This window comes from Lampris incognitus, chromosome 12 (assembly GCF_029633865.1).
Source record: "Lampris incognitus isolate fLamInc1 chromosome 12, fLamInc1.hap2, whole genome shotgun sequence".
Lineage (NCBI taxonomy): Eukaryota > Metazoa > Chordata > Actinopteri > Lampriformes > Lampridae > Lampris > Lampris incognitus.
In genome coordinates this window covers 7,788,975-7,802,720 of record NC_079222.1, presented here as the reverse complement: position 1 = coordinate 7,802,720, position 13,746 = coordinate 7,788,975, and positions in this window count along the sequence as shown.

The following is a 13,746-nucleotide window of genomic DNA, read 5'->3' as shown; positions in this document are numbered from 1 at the left end:
AAGGAAAATCCAGGATATAAGACACAAATATGTTCTCTATTGTTATTATTTATATTTATATATATAAATATATATATTTGCTTTTATTTAGCAAGGGAAAGTTGTCTGAGCACCTCTTTACCACTTTTTGCACAGACCTGGTTCAGGTTTCTGCACTTCCCCTGGTTGATGTCTATGGGCTGCCCACAGCTCTACTGCTGGAAACCAGTAGTAGGAAAACTACAGTCCCCTACTATTGGAAACTGGTAGCTGCCCAGTGAGCCTTCTCTCATCCCATGGCTTCATATATTGATGCTACTGACCAAATGTCAATATGACATGCTGAAGGTATCTTTTGGCATCTGTATGAGATGTGTGGGGATGGCCACTACCTAACCTTAAACCCTAAACCCAATCACCTTGTAATCTTGACCCTAACCTTAACCACTACCTAACATATAAGTAACTTATATTTAAAAAATCAGGACCTGAAGCTTCACATTGGAGTATATGAAACACCCGCCGTGTCTCTCTACAGACGCCAAAGGGCATTAATTAAGTTTCCTTTATTAATCCCCTTGGGGAAATTCAGTTACTGCAAATTAACCCATCCTAGCTGTGATGTGTGTAGCTAGCAGCAGTGGGCTGCTGCCTTCATGCTGCACCCAGGGACCAACTCCAGCTCTTTTCCTATTGCACAGACGGGAGTCTAAACCCTAACATGCATGTTTCTTTTGATGGCGGGGGAAACCGGAGCACCTGGAGAAACCCCACCACAGACATGGGGAGAACGTACCTTATGCATGATTCATTACACAATTATGTTGAATATTCCATTCTGATTGGTCAGTAAAGCATTCTGCAGTTATTTCCGAAGAAGACCATCGTCAAGGTGCGGCCTCATCATTGTTCCAGTTTCCTTACATATTAATGCGCCTCGTGTAGTTGTTAGCAATGTTAATGTTGTTCATGTTAGCAAGCTAATAATACATGAAGTCCAGAAGCATGTGGGCTAATCAAATCATTTTAAATAATTATTTTCTGTCAATTTATTGACTTCATTCGTAATGAAAATCTGTAATAAGTGGGATAATCCACGGTGGGGTGGTCTTCTACTGCATCCACATCTCCCCTAGATGTTTTGCCGAGTGTCAATATATAACGCCATGTGGGATGATGCCATGTTAGTCCAGTAAAACCACAATCTTCTGCTGTCAGAAACTGAGCAGCTCTGCTGGTGAATGTGCCCTGCTCGAGATCCTCTCGAAAGTTATTGTTATGAAATACTCCAGATTTCTTCATGTACTCTGCCCACCTAGTTAATTAGTCATGCCTTACAGGAATTTGAGCCATTGGCACTATGACCACAAGCCGAACACTACCCATATCATATCAATATGAATGCTAATGATATTCGTTTAAGTAGGATGCCAGAGTGCAAGGAGTCAAGAAACCATTAGCATGAACCTTAGCTTGCTAATGCAGGAAAACAGGACTTCAGTCTCTAACTCGCTGAAATAAATTCAACATGACAAACATGACAGTGACTCCTGACTATATGTAACGTGGATGGCCTGGCTCGGAGTTATTATTGGCTGACTGGCTGCCATGACAACCAGCCAGCCTCCAGTCAAGGGGCCCCAAACAAAGGCCTGTTTTAGAGATGCACACCAACTCTTTCACAGCCGATCACAAGTTAATGGCTCTTTTACATGGTCACTGGAAACCCTGGCTTAAGGTGAACCGGCTGCTTCCAGACACCTTCCGCCGCTTCGTGGATCGGACTCCATCCCTGGCAGACCACCTTAACGCCGCTCTGCCTAGCAGTCAAACAAGCTTTGTTTACTGTCAGGATTTGGCAGTCAGCCATTTTGTTTTTGCGCATTTACATAAACGCCAAATGGTGCCTGCTTCCTGTGTGTGTGTGCGTGTGTGTGTGTGTGTGTGTGTGTGTGTGTGTGTGTGTGTGTGTGTGTGTGTGTTTGTGTGCAGGCGCAGGGGCCCCAGCTAATTCTCTCCCTCATCGCCACAGATGAAAATCGGAGGCAGTTTGAAATTCATTACAGCACAGCGGCTGCCTGGATGCCATCCCCTGCATGTGAAACCCGATGAACTTGACACAAATGCTCACAAGCTGCAAGTTCATTTTGCCATACCTTAATTTAGTTGATTACTAAATTATGCAATGACCCCGCCAAAGAGATGGGGGAGATAGGAGTGATTTTTCGCTGCAAGTGATTTTTCCAGAATTGCCCTGTTTTTGAAACACTTCCTGCTTGCCGTCACCCTAGGCTAAACATGTGTGCCAGGCTGCAGAGTCGCTGCAGCACAGCAGAAAGTAAATGAAGAGGGTTTTTTTTTTTTTGCTAGCTCATAATTTCCACTGTAAGAAACTCTAATGACGCACAAACAAAACACACACACATATACATATACATGCACATCACCTTACTTATACAATAGTACAATAGAGATAGATAGATAGATAGATAGATAGATAGATAGATAGATAGATAGATAGATAGATAGATAGATAGATAGATAGATAGATAGATAGATAGATAGATAGATAGATAGATAGATAGATAGATAGATAGATAGATAGATAGATAGATAGATAGATGGATGGATACATAGATACATAGATAGATAGATAGATAGATAGATAGATAGATAGATAGATAGATAGATAGATAGATAGATAGATAGATAGATAGATAGATAGATAGATAGATAGATAGATAGACAGACAGACAAACATTTTGAAAAATAACTTGAAGAAATTAAAATGGGTATGTATGGTAAGTATAAATACGTATTTATGCACGTAATATGTATTCATGTACCTGTACGTAATGACATGTACAACATGCAAATGTGCATGTACCCTTGACTGTATGTCCATCTATTTGTGTACCTGTGCATTTGTGTGCATGCAACCTAACCCCTAATGTATGTGCACATGATATGCAAAGACAAATACTACTGATCTACATTTTGGTCCACCAGTTGTTATTCAGTGGTTGCTAAAACCCAACCTCGTTATCGCTGAACTACAAGGCTTGTATGTTGACAATAAAGCTATTGCGCTATTAGGATTACTGCTTAATTGCAATTAGTCGGAGCAAGGTGCATCAAAGCCACCATACAGGTGAGCGTATATGAGCAGATTAATTGTCCACATCTGTGTCATTAAGCACAACACCCAATATTCACCTTATGTTCCACAAATAATCACTTTTTATCTCTGCGACACAATATATTTGTGAATTTATCCCACGCGGTGTTTGATATTGGTCATATTTAACAGCACATTGACAAGGAAGCAAACTAGAGGTATAGAAAAGCCTCTATTCTACACACACAGTAGTTACGTCACAGCTCAATGATGCGTTATACTTAAGGGTGTAAGAAAATATCGACACACTCAAGTATCGCGATATTATCTTTAGTGATACCGTATCGATTCTCAAAACCACTATATCGGTTTTTAATTGTTTTCATGTAAAGGCTCGTGACAAACATTTTGTGTTGTGCATAACTCCACGACCGCTAGATAACAGTGTTGTAATTTATCTTCCGCCGTTTGACTCTTCCACGCCAACGCAACAACGTAAACCGAGAGAGGAAGTGGAATAAGCACGAAGACCACAGGCCTATGAAACCGCAATATATCGCCTCTCTTACAGTATCACAGTATACCGCGATATGTTGAATCGTAACCCATGTATCGTGATACGTATCGTGTCGCCAGATTCTCACCAATACACAAACCCAGTTATGCTCATACACCACTCGGTTGTTTCTGTTCAATGAATGAGCTATAACATCAATATAAGCGGTTACCATATATTTTGAACAGATCGAAGTGGAAAGCTGTTTCTGCAAAAAGGCCGTCCGCTTATCACCGGACAAAACGTTTTTCCAAACGTTTTGCTTCTTGAAAATAAAAAAATAAATAAATAAAAATCAGAGGTTACGATAGACGATGTTAAGCTGAACACAAAAGTAATTTGAGATTTGCTGTATCGCGTAGGAATCTGGAGGAACATCAAAATAACTGCTATTGAATTTAACACGTTTAATCGCACAATGCTGCTGACACGCTGTGTTAGTTCGACTGAGATTCAAATGCTGTGCAGCTGATTTTCGTTTGTACTCAGCATCTGGCGCCTCTCATGTCAGTGTCCAACAACAGTCGGCCAGCATTGATGGATTCCAGTTGCCCTGACGCCTCTTTTCCATGGTCGCAGTGTCCTGGTGAAACCTTTCACCATGTTCGTCACTGACTGCACCGAGATCAGCAGGGGAGAAGCCCAAGTGTGAATGCAGAATATGAATTTTCAATGACATGTTGCACTTCAGGGTTGTGTGTGCTTTAAACATGTTGTCGAGCAGCTCGGTGTAGTTTGGTGCTCTGCGGTTGCCAAGAAAATCCTCAACAACACCCTTAAATGCCTTGCATGCAATTTTCTGCTGCCCCACTAGCAGATCTTCTAACTCCCTGTCATTGATGACCTGCCTAATTTGTGGACCCACAAAAATGCCTTCCTTTATCTTGGCATCAGTTATTCTTGGAAACATCAGTCTCAAATAGTGAAACCCATCACCTTCTTTGTTCATTGCTTTCACAAAATGTTTCATCAATCCGATTTTTATGCGAAGAGGAAGCAGAAATATCTCTGTTGTGTCGACAAGTGATTTATGCGCCACACTTTGTGCCCTGGAACGAAATGCTTACGGAGCGGCCAGTTCTTTTTAATGGAATGTGACTCTCTAGCACGGCTATCCCGTTCACAAGGGAAGCAACAGTACTTTGTATATCCGAGCTGCATTCCTAGTAGCAGTGCCAATACGTTTAGATCACCACAGATGTTGCAGTCGCAACTGTTGTGCTGTATGTGTTTCAACATGAGTTCCATGTTATCGTAGGTTTCTTTCATGTGTACTGCATAGCCAGTGGGTACTGAGGGGTGGCTGTTGCCATTGTGTAACAGGACCGCTTTCAGGCTTAACTCTGACGAATCTATAAAAAGACGCCATTGTTGTGGGTCGTGCACACAACCCAAAGCCATGAACAATCCATCAATGTCAGTGCCGAAACAGAGGTCGTCAACCTGCATAAAGAAGTTTGTCAAATGTTCTTGACGGTTCCCGAAAGTTGGACATTTTTGCACCTGGTGACCGCAAACCCCATCCTCGCAATCTTGAACCAAGTGGTTCTGCTTTAGCTTTTGACAAATCGAAGTCCCTGACCAGGTCATTCAATTCTGGCTGTGTTATCAGATGAGGATAACCAGGCATAAAGGATTCAACATTTGGATCAATGTCGTTTTCCACATCTGGTTCATGCGTTGTGGCATCTTCATCTGCCTCATCTAGGCTCCGTGTCTCTAGTGGCTTCGGTACTGGCAAACTGTCATCATGTGGAACTGGTTTCAAGTCTGAAGGCAGATTGGGGTATTGAATAGATTTCTTATTTTTAGTAGAGAAGCCAGATACATTGGTCAGACAGAAGTAACAGTTCGTCATGTGATCCTTCTGTTCTTGCCATATCATTGGAACTGCAAATGGCATCGACTTCCAAGTACCTCTGAGCCAAGTTCTCAGGTTGAATGCACATGTTACACAACAAATGTGAGGAGCCTAGGGTTCCTCTTGTTGGTCACCAATTTTACATGCGAAGTAGAGCTCATAGGCTTTCTTAATAAGTGCAGTCATGGTGCGTCCTTTAGCCTTAAGCGTATACTCACCACAGGTGTAACAGAATGTATCACAGCTGTTGCAACATTGACGAGACATTTCTGCTGTATTACTTCTTCCTGAAGACAATAAATACTATTGTTAAGTAAACTCCCTACGCTCCTGCATGCAGAACAAGTGCATCAACATGTGTCCAAACAGCATCTGTAAATGTGAGCAGCTTTTACAGCCTGTCTGCCAGCATCTAACCTGACTAAGCATGCCCAGTCACGCCTAAGACAACATTTGCATAGCACCTACACTGAGTACATGCCCAGCCATGCTTGGACTGACCAAAATAACTTGCTTTGTGGGCATTAATATACTAGTAGACTTAAAATACAGTGCCTTGCAGAAGTATTCAACCCCCTTGACAGTCATCACTAATTTCTGGAATATAAAAAATACTCACACATCTGTTCCTGAACAATATTATTTTTGTGAACCCATAAACGCTAACAGCATGTTCCCAAAGCCAAAACAAGTTATGTTTCGCTGACTTTTTATTCATGAATTAAACACTAAAATATAGTGCTTGCATAAGTATTTAACCCCTTGTGCTCTGAAGGCTCCAAGTTTACACAAATGACAAATTATTCCGAAAACAAACTCAGGTTGACACAATTGGACATAATTAGTGTGCATCTGTAAGATATTAAAGTAACGGTCTTTTTTATGGGTATAAAAAGCGCTCTGTGTGAAGTTGATTAGCCGGGCGTGGCCTCATCAGAAAATGACGACAAAGGAGCATGACACTGAAGTAAGAGACAAAGTGATTAAAATGCAGGTAAGGGATACAAAACCATATCCAAGTGTTTGGATGTCCCACGGAACACTGTTGGATCCATTGTCAGAAAGTGGAAGCTGCATCACACCACCCAGACGTTTTGTAGGACAGGCTGCCCCTCAAAGCTAAGTGTCCGAGCAAGACGTGGGCTGGTAAGGAAAGCCACAGATTATCCTGCAATCACTTCGAAGGAGCCCCAGAGGTCAGTGGCTGAAACTGGAGCAAATGTGCATGAGTCAAACCATATCATGAGCTCTCCATGAATCTGGCCTGTATGGGAGGGTGGCAAGAAAGAAGTCGTTGCTCAAAACTATGCATATAAAAGCACGCTTGCATGAGAGAGACCCAGTTAGTATGTGGGTCAAGGTTTTGTGGTCAGATGAGACGAAACAAAAGTTGCGGCTTTTTGGCCAAAACTCAAAATCATTATGTGTGGTGCAAACCTAACACTGCTCACGCCCTAAAAACACCCTCCCTACAGTGAAGCATGATGGCGGCAGCATAATGCTATGGGGTTGCTTTTCGTCTGCAGGCACTGGGAACCTTGTTCAAATTGAGGGAAAAATGGATGGAGAAAATACAAGGGAATATTGGATGAAAACCTGTTGCAGTCTGCCATAAAACTGAAGCGTGGGAGAAGGTTCACCTTCCGGCAGGACAATGATCCTAAGCACGAGGCTAAAGCAACAACGGCATGGCTCAGCAACAAAAAGGTGAACGTTTTGGAGTGGCCAAGTCAAAGTCAGGACCTCAACCCCATTGAAAATCTGTGGCACAGACTGAAAATCGCAATCCAGAGATGCCATCCCACCAACCTGCAAAATCTGTATAAATACTGTCAAGAAGAATGGGCAAAAATTACTCCAGAAGAATGTGCAAAGCTTGTACATCCTTACCCCAAGACAATCATGGCTGTTGTTGCAGCAAAAGGGTTCTCTACAAAGTATTGATATGTGGGGGTTGAATACTTATGCAAGCACTATATTTTTGTTTTTAATTTATTTACAAAAAGTCAGTGAAACATAACTTATCTTGGCTTTGGGAACATGCTGTTAGAGTTTATGGGTTCACAAAAATAATATTGTTCAGGAACAGATGTGTGAGTATCTTTTATAATCCAGAAATTAGTGATGACTGTCAAGGGGGTTGAATACTTTTGCAAGGCACTGTATGACAGGAAATAACAAATATAGTTTATAGTTACAAAACTGTATTTGATAGGAAAAATGTAAGGTGACTTTCGTGATCAGCAGCCCAAAATCCATAAAATCCATTCAAAAGTGTTCAGGAAGCAAAATCTTCGTTGTCCAGCATATCAAAGTACTCTCTATTGAATTACGGTCCAATCACTTTGAAACTCACTTGTAAACATCTACTACTACTACTACTACTACTACTACTACTTTCGGCTGTTCCCGTTAGGGGGCGCGACAGCAGATCATCCGTTTCCAACTCTTCCTGTCCTCTTCATCTTCCTCTGTCACACCAGCCACCTGCATGTCCTCCCTCACCACATCCATAAACCTCCTCTTTGGCCTTCCTCTTTTCCTCTTCCCTGGCAGCTCCATATTCAGCATCCTTCTCCCAATATACCCAGCATCTCTCCTCCATACGTGTCCAAACCATCTCAATCTTGTCTCTACTACTTTGTCTCCAAACCGTCCAACCTGAGCTGTCCCTCTAATATACCCGTTGCTAATCCTGTCCTTCTTCAACACTCCCAATGATAATCACATCTTCAACTCTGCCACCTCCACCTCCTGTCTTTTCATCAATGCCACTGTCTCCAAACCATATAACATAGCTGGCCTCACAACCATCTTGTAAACCTTCCCTTTAACCCTTACTGGTACCCTTCTGTCACAAATCACTCCTGCCTCTTCTCCACCCACTCCACCCTGCCTGCACCCTCTTCTTCACTTCTCTCCTGCACTCCCCGTTACTTTGTACAGTTGACCCCAAGTAAACATCTCTACTTTGTTTACTCTCTACCTATTAATTGTGTTTATTCCCTGTTTATTCAGTGCATGTCAACTTATTTTCCATATAGTCAGTGTATGTTTTGAACTCTAGGTGCATGTCTGTGTGTTTACTTGCTGTGTCTGTGTCAACCTTCTTTGCTTCTGCATCATATTAAGATTTTGTTCCATTTATGCATCAGAATCAGAATCATGTTTTTTGGGCCAAGTAGGTTTGCACATGCGTGGAATTTGAATCCGGTTTCATGGCTCTCTCAGTGTACTTCACATGGAATAACAACATTACAACACAACAATCTTCAGATATATACACAAGGATTGACTTACACAGGCAAAATAAGAGGTGATAAGGTGCAATGGTGCAGAGAATATATCAGAGAGGCTGAAATAGATGTTTGCAGGTTACTTACACACATGCCTGAGGTAGATGGACATGACAGAGCGTACCAGTATACGTACAATGTACAGTACAGTATACACTCACTGGCCACTTTATTAGGTACACCTTGCTAGTACCGGGTTGGACCCCCTTTTGCCTTCAGAACTGCCTTAATCCTTCGTGGCATAGATTCAACAAGGTACTGGAAACATTCCTCAGAGAGTTTGGTCCATATTGACATGATAGCATCACGCAGATGCTGCAGATTTGTCGGCTGCACATCCATGATGCGAATCTCCCGGTCCACCACATCCCAAAGGTGCTCTATTGGATTGAGATCTGGTGACTGTGGAGGCCATTTGAGTACAGTGAACTCATTGTCATGTTCAAGAAACCAGTCTGAGATGATTCGAGCTTTATGACATGGCGCGTTATCCTGCTGGAAGTAGCCATCAGAAGATGGGAACACTGTGGTCATAAAGGGATGGACATGGTCAGCAACAATACTCAGGTAGGCTGTGGCGTTGACACGATGCTCAATTGGTACTAAGGGGCCCAAAGTGTGCCAAGACAATATCCCCCACACCATTATACCACCACCACCAGCCTGAACCGTTGATACAAGGCAGGACGGATCCATGCTTTCATGTTGTTGACGCCAAATTCTGACCCTACCATCCGAATGTCGCAGCAGAAATCAAGACTCATCAGACCAGGCAACGTTTTTCCAATCTTCTATTGTCCAATTTTGGTGAGCCTGTGCGAATTGTAGCCTCAGTTTCCTGTTCTTAGCTGACAAGAGTGGCACCCGGTGTGGTCTTCTGCTGCTGTAGCCCATCTGCCTCAAGGTTCGACGTGTTGTGCATTCAGAGATGCTCTTCTGCATACCTCGGTTGTAATGAGTGGTTATTTGAGTTACTGTTGCCTTTCTATCAGCTCGAACCAGTCTGGCCATTCTCCTCTGACCTCTGGCATCAACAAGGCATTTTCGCCCACAGAACTGCCGCTCACTGGATATTTTCTCTTTTTCGGACCATTCTCTGTAAACCCTAGAGATGGTTGTGCATGAAAATCCCAGTAGATCAGCAGTTTCTGAAATACTCAGACCAGCCCGTCTGGCACCAACAACCATGCCACGTTCAAAGTCACTTAAATCACCTTTCTTCCCCATTCTGATGCTCGGTTTGAACTGCAGCAGATCGTCTTGACCATGTCTACATGCCTAAATGCATTGAGTTGCTGCCATGTGATTGGCTGATTAGAAATTTGCGTTAACGAGCAGTTGGACGGGTGTGCCTAATAAAGTGGCCGGTGAGTGTATATACACAATGGTTGGATTTATTTGACACACCAAAGAAAACGAAATAAAAACTAAAAACAAAAGCATAAAACATAAAAAGACCTAGATTGCACTGTTTCCACGAAGCCTAATTACACACCCTAAATTCAGATGAGGCAAAACTTAACCTATTTAAGGAAGAAAACAACAACAACTGAAGAGCATCAGAGGAGGGAGCCCTCTTCCAGGACGGATAGGTGGGTGTATTGCAGCAGTAGTGGTGAAGGAGGGTCAACAATGAAATTTAGAGGCTTAAAGATAAAACACTTTCACGAAAATCATTTAATTCCTAACCGACTCGGCATCACGCGTTTACCGGCTGACTTCTGCGGCTCACTAGTAGATACACACACTTCCAAACCTCAAATTTCAAGACTAAACATGGCAAACCAAGTCAAGGCCGTACAATTCTCAAGTCTCCACACTAATGACTCGTGTCCGAGTCATCAGTGTCACGTCTCGATTTAAGTCTCAGCTCTACGCGTGTCAGCTCGAGTGCTTCATGAGCGTTTTCTCATGTAGTTGCTTCTGCTTTTTAATAATCCTCATCCTCCATGTTTATTTGCTTCTATTTCTTCCTTCCTATCACTCCTTTCCTTCCTTTCTTCATTCTCTTTACGTTTTTCCTCTCTTCCTCCCCCTTTACTTTCTTCCTCCCATCCTCTCTGTCATCCTTCCATCTTTGCTTCATTCATTACATCCTTCTCTCCTTATATCATCATCCAGCCATCTTTCCCTTCTTTCCTTTTTAACTTCCATCCTTCCTTCATTCTTTTGAGCCTTTCTTCCTTCCTCCCTAACATATTTCCTTATCCATATCCGTTTGTCCATCAAGCCCCCTTCCTTCCTTCATCCATTCCTTATAACCTTTCTTCCTTCCATCCTCTCTGCCATCCTTCCATTGTTCCTTCGTTCATTACATCCTTCCCTTATATCGACATCCATCATCCATCTTTCTCTTCTTTCCTTTTTAACCCCCAATCCGTCTATCCTTCCTTCATTCTTTCGATCCTTTCTTCCTTCCTACCTCCCATATTTCCATCCCTTCGTCCATCAATCCCTTCCTTCCTTCACCAATTCCTTGTATCCTTTCTTCCTTCCATCCTCTCTGCCATCCTTCCATCTTTCCTTCGTTTACTACATCCTTCGCTCCTTATATCATCCATACATCATTCATCTTTCTCTTCTTTCCTTTTTAATTTCCATCCGTCTATCCTTCCTTCATTCTTTCGATCCTTTCGTCCTTCCTACCGCAAATATTACCATCCAATCGTCCATCAATCCCTCTTCCTTCCTTCACCAATTCCTTGTATCCTTTCTTCCTTCCATCCTCTGTATGCTTCCATCTTTCCTTCATTCATTACATCCTTCCCTCCTTATACCGTCCATCCAGCCTTCTTTCCCTTCTTTCCTTTCCAACTTCCATCCTCCTTTCCATTCCATCTTTCATCCCTTCCATCCTTACCTCCTTCCTACCCCACATCCATCCATTAGCCAAACCGCTTATCCTGCTCTCAGGGTCGCAGGATGCTGGAGCCTATCCCAGCAGTGATTGGGCGGCAGGCGGGGAGACACCCTGGACAGGCCGCCAGGCCATCACAGGGCCAACACACACACACACACACACACACACCTAGGGACAATTTAGCACAGCAGATTCACCTGACCTACATGTCTTTGGACTGTGGGGGGGGGGAACCGGAGCACCCAGTGGAAACCCACGCAGACACGGGGAGAACACGCAAACTCCACCCAGAGGTCGACCCGGGACGACCCCCAACGCTGGACTACCCCAGGGCTCGAACCTCGATCCCAGAACCTTCTTGTTGTGAGGCGACCGCGCTAACCACTGAGCCACTGCGCTGCCCTCCCTACCAAATAGCTTTCCATTAATTCATCCGTCGTCATTCTTCACCTTCTTTCCTTTCTAACTTCCATCCTTCCCTCATTTATTTCATCATTTTTTTTCTATTGTACCTCCATCTATCCACTCATCCATCCATACTTCCTTTCTGCTCTGCTGAAGACTTAAAGCTCTTCAGGGTATAATTAGCACAGCTCTGCCTCTGAGTGCACTGAAATCACTCTTCAGCTGTTAATTGGCTAAGCATTTATTAGCCCAGTTGGCGAGACTTCCTTCATTATTATTATTACTAGTATTATTATTAGTATTATTCATTTCTCTTTTACACTGAAATGAGACTTTTAATCTTCATATGTGTAGTGATGGAAGATACGTATGGAAAATGTTATCATCACAACAATCCCCGGTATTTTACACATTGTCAGCCTCTCAAGACATCCACTCGTGTGCAAAAACACCGTGTTTAAGAATCCAGCTGTGGTTCATCACATTGAACAGTTTGGTAACATAAAGTATGATATCCAACCAAAACCAGCTTTCAAATAATACTTCCCCAAATATTTCAGATCTCACTTTATAATACATTTTAGATAATAGATTCTCATTATCATCAAATAAGACAACAAAGGCTGTGTACCATGGTACAACACTATCCGAATTCCACCGCAATGCACCACTGAAAGATGATAAACGCTAATACTGAATTATTACCCGGCCCTCCTCTTGCATGTTCTCTCTCTCTCTCTGTCTCTCTCTCTGTCTCTCTCTCTCTCTGTTCTCCCATTCACTTTTCCTTCATCTAAGGTTTAACTTCTCAACATTCCACTTTTCTCTCCTTTTCTCTCTTGTCTTACTTACTTGGCTGAGTCGCTGCGCTAGCAAGGCATTCGCCTTTGGGACAATGGTCCTAATTGTCAGGACCAGAGTAGACCCTGTATTCGACGGCCATATGGTGCCTGGCTGCAGGGAACGCTCCCAGCGCTCCAGGGTGAATGCTGGTGAAGCGGCTTCTGTATGAAATAAATAAATCAGTTGATTAAATAAAAACAATGCTCATCTTAGCCGGTGCCTTAAAAGAGTGTTTACAGTCTTCTTCGGCCTGGATTCGCCTTGTCACGGAGGTGGCGAGGCTTCTCCTTCGAGACTGCCGGCAGGAGAGATGCAGTTGAGCCACTGTGCTGCCCTCCCTACCATATAGCAGCTCCCTACTGCATGCAGTACGAGGCAGGGGGGGGTTTGAACTAAAATAGGGATCGACTGGCCACTAGATTGGGAGAAAAAGGGAAGAATCAGAAATAAAGAGGGGGAAAAAAAAGTTTACAGTCTTGAAACCATCACTGAAAGACAAAAGCCAGTCTATTATGGGAGAATCCCGGCTTGAGTTGATGCTAGCCTTACACCACTTCTTCCAAATATGTCCTCTGAATCAAGCGATATGCATTCGGGTGGAGCACAGAGATCTGCCTTATTCTCCCAAACATAAGAATATATACAAATGTACTCTTCTGCATGGCAGGTAAAATGTCTACTCCAGTAAATACTAGTTATGGACGGACCAGTGAATGGGTTGCAGCCCTCCGACTGACGCCATCACTGTTTTCTGCAACTCTACTAAAGTGAAATGTACTAAATCTCTAAAATCACACAATGAAACAAAAAAATAGCACTTTTGATGCA